The following is a 7495-nucleotide window of genomic DNA, read 5'->3' as shown; positions in this document are numbered from 1 at the left end:
AATTTAAATTATTGAGGACATGTTATTAGTAAATCGATGTTGTTGGTGGACGGACAGATAAAAGCAAGTTAGAAAAGTGAAAAAAATTAAGATTTGCGAATCGTTGGATCACTTGGGACTAGGAGAGAAATATATAATTGGGTTTTATCCGGATAAGATGTATAACTACTAGTTTTGGATGGTAATGACTGGTTATAGTTCTTTGTCGCGACTAGTCTGTTTGATACTCTTGATCGTTAACTGTTTTTCTTTAGGTGATGATGTTTGTCAGCAGAGTTGAGTTGGACCTTATAACTAAGTTTTGTTTAATATTTTCATGGGTAGTATTTCAAGCTAGGGGACTTATTAGAATGAGCAGTTCTGAGCAAAATTTAGTTTAGGGATGTACTTTGAGGAGTTTTAATTTTGTGGTATCTATGTAATCATATGTAGTAGTGAGAGTTAAGTTTGTGGTGCAAGTAATCTTTGCCAAAAAGTTTGTTTTCCCTAATTGGTGTATTAATCTTTATGAGTTAACTAGATATATAGTTCGGGACATTAGCATATAAGGTGTTATTCTTAAATTTTCTTCTATCCATGACTTTTTCTCTAGTAAAGGTTAATCTTCTAATTTTGAGGACAAAATTTTCCTTTTGTTGTTAGTATTGTAACATCCAGTACTAGAATTTTAAAAAAAAATTGCATGTGCATGTGAGGGGCACATGCCCCACTTCCCCACTCCTCCACATTCTCCCCCTTCCTATCTTCTTCTCTTTTTTCTCTAATTTGCTCCCTTTTATCTCTCATGACTACCAGTTACCCCCTTTTGATTTTCATTGCGTCGGAGCACCGTCAGAGGATGCTGACCCTATGGAATGACTTGTCGAAGCATCCTCTTCAACTAAGTATGAGTAATTTAGGTTTAACAAAGTATTTAATATTTTCTCCTAATTTTTCTAATCTCTTAGTTTTGCCAAAAATTTGGCCAGCGGCCAGCTCGTGGCTCCCTACACCAGCCCCAAATTATTTCCCTTACCATCCTCTATCTTATTGTTGGGTTTTTAGGCCGGATTCATCTAGTCGTGGGTGGATTGGCATCTTTATTAATGGAGGTTTTTCTTTTCTCCATAATCAGGTAAGATGGGAAGAAGGTGAAGGAGGTGAGATTTGGGCTGGCCAAACCCCTTCCTTTTGGTTGGACAACAAGCAAGCTCAAGTTGGGCCCATGGCCCAACCCAAGAGTTGATGGTGGTGGGTTGTGAAAGCCTGCATTAGGTTCTTCGCCTTAAGTTCGAACGTGCTTGTGAACGCCTGCATTAGATTCGCAAAAATAGAGAACACAAAATGTGCATTCGAATGCGATCGGGCGCATTCGAACGCGATCGGGCGCATTCGAACGCTGCGTTTGAACACGGATGGAGTGCGTTCGAACGCGCTTGTGAATGCCTGCATCAAGTTCGCAAATACAGAGAATGCAAAATGTGCGTTCGAATGCGATCTTGCGCTTTCAAATGCGATCGGCGAAAATCTATTATTTTAGGGTTAATAATTATCATTTTTGAATTGTTTGGTTTGCCTCTAAAGGTGTGGATGGCAACCATGGAATCATTATTGATGAATTGAGCATTTTGCCTTGTCTCCTTCATCTTCTTCCCTCACATTATCTCAATCCCCGGCGACGCCGCTTCTAACCTCCCTCGACCGACCAATCACCCTAGTCCCCTAGAGGCGGCCCACTTTTCTCCCTTCTTCCAATCTATCCAACAATTGCCCTAACCCTTCCATCACCCATAACCCTTCCACCACCACTTGTTCACCGGTGCCACCCCATTAACGCCGGTCTACCATCAACCACCATTATCTAGGATCTCGTGCCTTCATCTACGGATCCTAAGATAGACCTCATGATGTTTGTCCACTAATTGGACGATATCTTGAGATCCCTACATCCGATTTGCTTGAAACTTAATTTTTTTGAAAGCTCTTTTCCGCGGCTACAATATATCAAAATCTCAAGTCGATCTGATGGCAGCATATTTTAGGATCTATTTATAAAGTTTAATGTCAAATTCTGTCCAGATCTGAAAATCGGAATAGATCGAGCCTTGGCCTAAAAGGGGAGATCGTATTACAACAACCTCATCATCCTCCTCGAGACCATCGATGAGCATCACACTCATGATCGGTTTGAAACATCGATGACGAGAGGTGAAATGTTAATCACATCGAAAGCAAAGGCCCTTTGCTCTTCGCTCCTCCACCTGGGCAGGTGTGAGAGTTTGAAGGTATGGATGGCAACCATGGAGTCATTATTGATGAATTAAGTTTTTTTTCTTGTCTCCTTCGTCTTCTTTTCTCCCATTCTCTCGATCCCTGGTGACGCTACCTCCTTCGACCGGCCAATCACCCTAGTCCCTTACGGGAGGCCCACTCCTCCCCCTTCTTCCAATCTATCCAACACTTGCCCTAACCCTTCCATCACCCATAACCCTTCCACCACCACTTATTCACCGGTGCCACCCCATTAACGCCGGTCTACCACCATCCACCAACATCTAGGATCTCGTGCCTCCATCCACGGATCCTAATATAGACCCCCCAATGTTTGTCCACTAATCGGACGATATCTTGAGATCCCTATATTTGATTCGCCTAAAACTTAATTTGTTGGAAAGATGTTTTCTGGGGCTACAACATATCAAAATCTCAAGTCAAATCTGACGATGGCATCTTTCAGGATCTATTTCTAAAGTTTTATGTTAGGTTCTGTCAAGATCTGAAAATCGGAATAGATCGAGCCTTGGCCTAAATGGGAGATCATATCACAACAACCTCATCATCGTCCTCGAGATCGTCGATGAGCATCACACTCACGATCAGTTTGGAACACCGATGATCGGGGGTGAAACATTCATCGCATCGAAAGCAAAGGCCCTTTGCTTTTCGCTCCTCCACCTGGGCAGGCGTGAGAGTTTGAATGGGGGTCTTGTGCCTCCTCTAACATCGAAAGAAGGTCTCAAAGGTGGTCGTGATCTAGTACTCGCAGTCGCTGTCTTTGAACCTATAGAATTTTCAGCCGGCGTTCTAGGCGCAAACTGCCTATCTCGGTTACCCCAACTTGTTTTTTGCTCCTTTCTTATGGCCTTGTCAAAGGCCTCTTCAAGAGTGGTAGGACAAAGAGCACAAACATTCACGTGTATCTCATCTCGCAGCCCTGAAATGAATGTACTCATCAATGTCGGTTCGGGCTAAGGTGGCTCACAAATCTTCATATGCCACTGTCCCAAATCTTCATGTAATCCTCCTACAAAAGTCAGCCCATCCGGTAAATCCTTCACCACGAATAACTGATTTATACCAATGCAATGCCATTCCGTGGAGGTGAAAGTTTACCATCTGGACCTTTGCATCCTCCGTTGTCCTTTGATAATCAAAATATTATTCAACTTGAAATACCTAATCCATTGGATCACCGCCTTAGAATTTTGAAAAGTCTAAGCATGTGGTTCTCCCTTGAATAGCATTGTTGGGTTCGCCAAAGATCATTAGTTCAGGTCTGAACCTTTGTGTATGTTGATCTCCTTCTCTAAATCCTTGAGCACGTCCATCACCATCTCTAAAGTGATCAACCTCAAACTCAAAGTGCCAATCCTCCTCTTCGACTGATACGATCTCGCCTCTGGCTATGGAGCTCAGATACCAGATTGATATGATCTTCGCTTTAGGTTAAGGTTCGATCTCTTCCAATTTCTTGATCTGGACTAGATCTGGCAAGGAACTTTGAAATTTTGATATGTTGTAGCCCCAAAAAAGAGCTTTCCAAAAAAATTTAGTTTCAGGCAAATCGAATGTGGGGATCTCAAGATATCATCCGATTAATGGATTAAGGTTAGGGTGGTATGTTTTGGATCCATGGATGGAGGCACGTGATCCTAGGTAATGGTGGTTGAAGGCAGACCGACGTTAATGGGGTGGCACTGGTGAAAAGTGGTGGTGGAAGGGTTATGGTTGATGGAAGGGTTAGGGCAAGTGTTGGATAGATTGGAAGAAGGGGGAGGAGAGGGCCCGCTAAGGGACTAGGGTGATTGGTCGGTCGAGGGAGGTTAAAAGCGGCGTCGCCGGGGATTGAGAGAACGGGAGCGAAGAAGACGAAGGAGGCAAGGCAAACTCAATTCTCAATAATCAATAATGACTTTGGTTGCCATCCACATCGTTTTAGAGGCTTACCAACAACTCAAATTAACCCTAACAATTCAATTTTCGCCGACCGCGTTTGAACTCGCCCGACCGCGGTCGAACGCACTGCATTCGAACTCACCGAGTTCGTTCCTCTGGATTTGCGAACGCGATGCAGGTGTTCGAATGCGCGATCGAACGCGCAATCGAACGCGCCTATCGGTATCTGTGAACGCGATGCGTTCGAACGCACAGTGCACTCTCTTCACCCATGTTCACAAACCGCGTTCGAACTCACTCCACCTGCATTCGAACGCGACTTACAGAAAACTTATTTTAATGGAAATTAAATACTAAAACATGAAACAAAAACACTCCTAAAGTGAATCTATGCTCGAGACGACGTCGGTGAAGTCCGAATCGTATCAATCCACCATGCTTCCGCAACCTTGTCCTCAAGGTTTGAAATTTGGGAGGCGATCTTTGAACTCCGACTCTAGTTCCTCCATGGTATGATCTTCTGCATTTGTTCCCCACATATCTGAAGATATAGGAAATGCTGGTGCTGAAAAAGAGGCAAGCTCACTTGTGTCTGGTTGGCGCGAAAGAGCATCGGCGGCTCGATTCTCAATCCCCCTTTTGTAGACTAATTTGTAGTCATACCCAAGGAGTTTCGTGACCCACCGTTATTAGGCTGGGGTGTGCACACGTTGCTCCATGAAGTAGGGTAAGCTACACTGGTCCGTGCGGATAGTAAACTGTTGGCCAATCAAGTAGGGTCGCCATTTGGTGATGGCGTGTAGAATCGCTAGCATTTCGCGCTCGTAGGTGGATAGTTATCGCGACTGATTTGACAATGCTTTGCTCATATATGCCACGTGTCTTCCCTCTTGCATCAAAATTGCTCTAATGCCCTCACCCGAAGCATCGTATTCCACCAGAAAGGGCTTGCCGAAATTCGGTAGTGCTAGAACCGGAGCGGTAGACATAGCTGTCTTCAAGGCTTCGAAGGCCTCCGTTGCTTTGCCCGTCCATTGAAACCCACCTTTTCTGAGTAAGGAGGTTAGCGGGGCAGCAATTTTGCCATAGTTGGCAACGAATCGCCGGTAGTACCCCGTCAACCCAAGGAATCCCCTTAATTCCCTTTGATTAGTAGGAATCGGCCAATCCACCATAATCTTTATCTTGATTGGGTCGGCTTCCACTCCTTTTGCAGAGATTATATGCCCCAAGTACTCCACTCGTGGCTCTCCCTAAAGACACTTGCTCATCTTGACTTTTAATTGGTTTTGTTGCAAGATATTTAATACCTCCCGCACGTGCCGCAAGTGCTCACTCCAATTCCTGCTATATACTAGAATATCGTCAAAAAAGATGAGCACGTACCGACGCAAAAGTGGGCGAAAGAGGTCATTCATCAGCCCTTGGAAGGTGGTCGGTGCATTGGTGAGCCCAAACGACATGACTCGAAACTCATAGTAGCCATCGTGAGTTCGAAACGCCATTTTGTGCACATCTTCAGGGCTGACTCGGATTTGATGGTACCCCGCTCTTAAGTCAAATTTGCCAAAGTAGGCTGATACGATTCGGACTTCACCGACATCGTCTCAAGTTTGGATTTACCTTAGGATAAGATTGAGTTTTAGGATAAGATTGAGTTTTAGGATAAGATTGAGTTTTAGGATAAGATTGTGTTTTAGGATAAGATTGAGTTGTTGGTTAGCCTATAAAAGTATGTGTAGGGCAACCAAAATTATTATTGAATGATTGAGAATTGAGTTTGCCTTGCCTCCTTCATCTTCTTCGCTCCCGTTCCCTCAATCTCCCCGGCGACGCCGCTTCTAATCTCCCTCGACAGGCCAATCACCCTAGTCCCTTAGGAGTGGCCCTCTTCTCCCCCTTCTTCCAATTTATCCATCGCTATCTCTAACCTTTCCATCATCCATAACCCTTCCACCATCACTTTTACACCGGTGCCACCCCATCAACACCGGCCCTCCACAATCCACCATTACCTAGGATTTCGTGCCTTCATCCACGGAATCCAAAACAGAGTATCCTGACGTTCGTCCACTAAACGAACGATATTTCGAGATCCCCATCTCCGATTCGCCTGAAACTAGATCCGTTGGAAAGATCTTTTCCGGGCCTACAACATATCAAAATTTCACAGCGATCCAACGGCGGGATATTTCGAGATCTGATCTCAAAGTTCCGTGCAAGATCGTATAAATCTTGAATCAAAGCCATAGCACCAAAAGAGGGTTCGTAACAATCTGGTATCAGAGCCACCGTTCCTCGAACAAGCGCTTCCAATGACGATCACTCGATCTAATAGGAATACGGAAGAACCTAGCGTTCTATCCATGTTGGGGTCTATTTCCAAACAGATTGCCATCAACAAGCAAATAATGACGGAGATGATGCAGGAAATACGGGCATGGACGAAACCTTTTTCAACAAGCAAGGCAATCACAAGACAGCATTGGGAACCCTCCACAACATACCCAACATCCTCCATGGCCTCCCCGTTCATCACAAAAATAGGGGAAAGTTCGGCTATCCAGCAAGAGCGAGATTCTACACCTCGACCTATGGTCAGCCGCAACGAACTGCCACCAACTACAATGAGATCCGCAACCATTGTAGCAGCCCTCGGAACCTCCACATCTTCCCATGCACCGGAGACCTTGTCGACAAATCGCGAAGTGCTGGCTACGCCACACCTGGTCGCTGGATATCCCTCATCAGGAATCCTCATCAGTGGTGAAGGAGATGATCCGAAATCGCGAATTTCGACACTTGGGCCGCCTTTCACTAGCTCCCTTTGCAACCATAGTGAGTCGGCAACTAAGAAGAAATCGCATATGGCCTCCAGCGATCTTCTACCATTCTCCTCGGTCAATCGACAGTCGACCACGACAGCTTCATCACCAGCGATGACGTTGCAGCTCCCTGCCAAGCTACCACTCAAAGGAGAAGGCCACGATCTTCCACCCATGGCAGCTGAAAGTGCAGATGTGGCTGGACATCGAGGAGAAGAAGTTGAGGAGCAACATCACGCGGAGGACACGATGGCCAAAATCTCCCTCCACGCCTATTCGGGGACAGCTGCGCCAAAGACATTGCGGGTGAACGGAGTAGTCAAGAAGACCACAGTGAGAATCTTGATTGACACCGGGTCCACCCACAACTTCATTGACAAGAGGCTCCTTAGGAAGATTGGGCTCGAGTCGGAACCCACGGAAGGGTTCGATGTGACTATTGGAGATGGCACCACTTTGCGAGCAGATTCTATTTGTGGAGGTGCAGAATTGAAGGTGCAAGGCCAAACTTTCAC

This window comes from Typha angustifolia, chromosome 3 (assembly GCF_048772165.1).
Source record: "Typha angustifolia cultivar Huaian chromosome 3, ASM4877216v1, whole genome shotgun sequence".
In the NCBI taxonomy this organism is placed as follows: Eukaryota; Viridiplantae; Streptophyta; class Magnoliopsida; order Poales; family Typhaceae; genus Typha; species Typha angustifolia.
The sequence above is the reverse complement of the archived record's forward strand: the minus strand, read 5'-3'. Positions refer to the sequence as shown.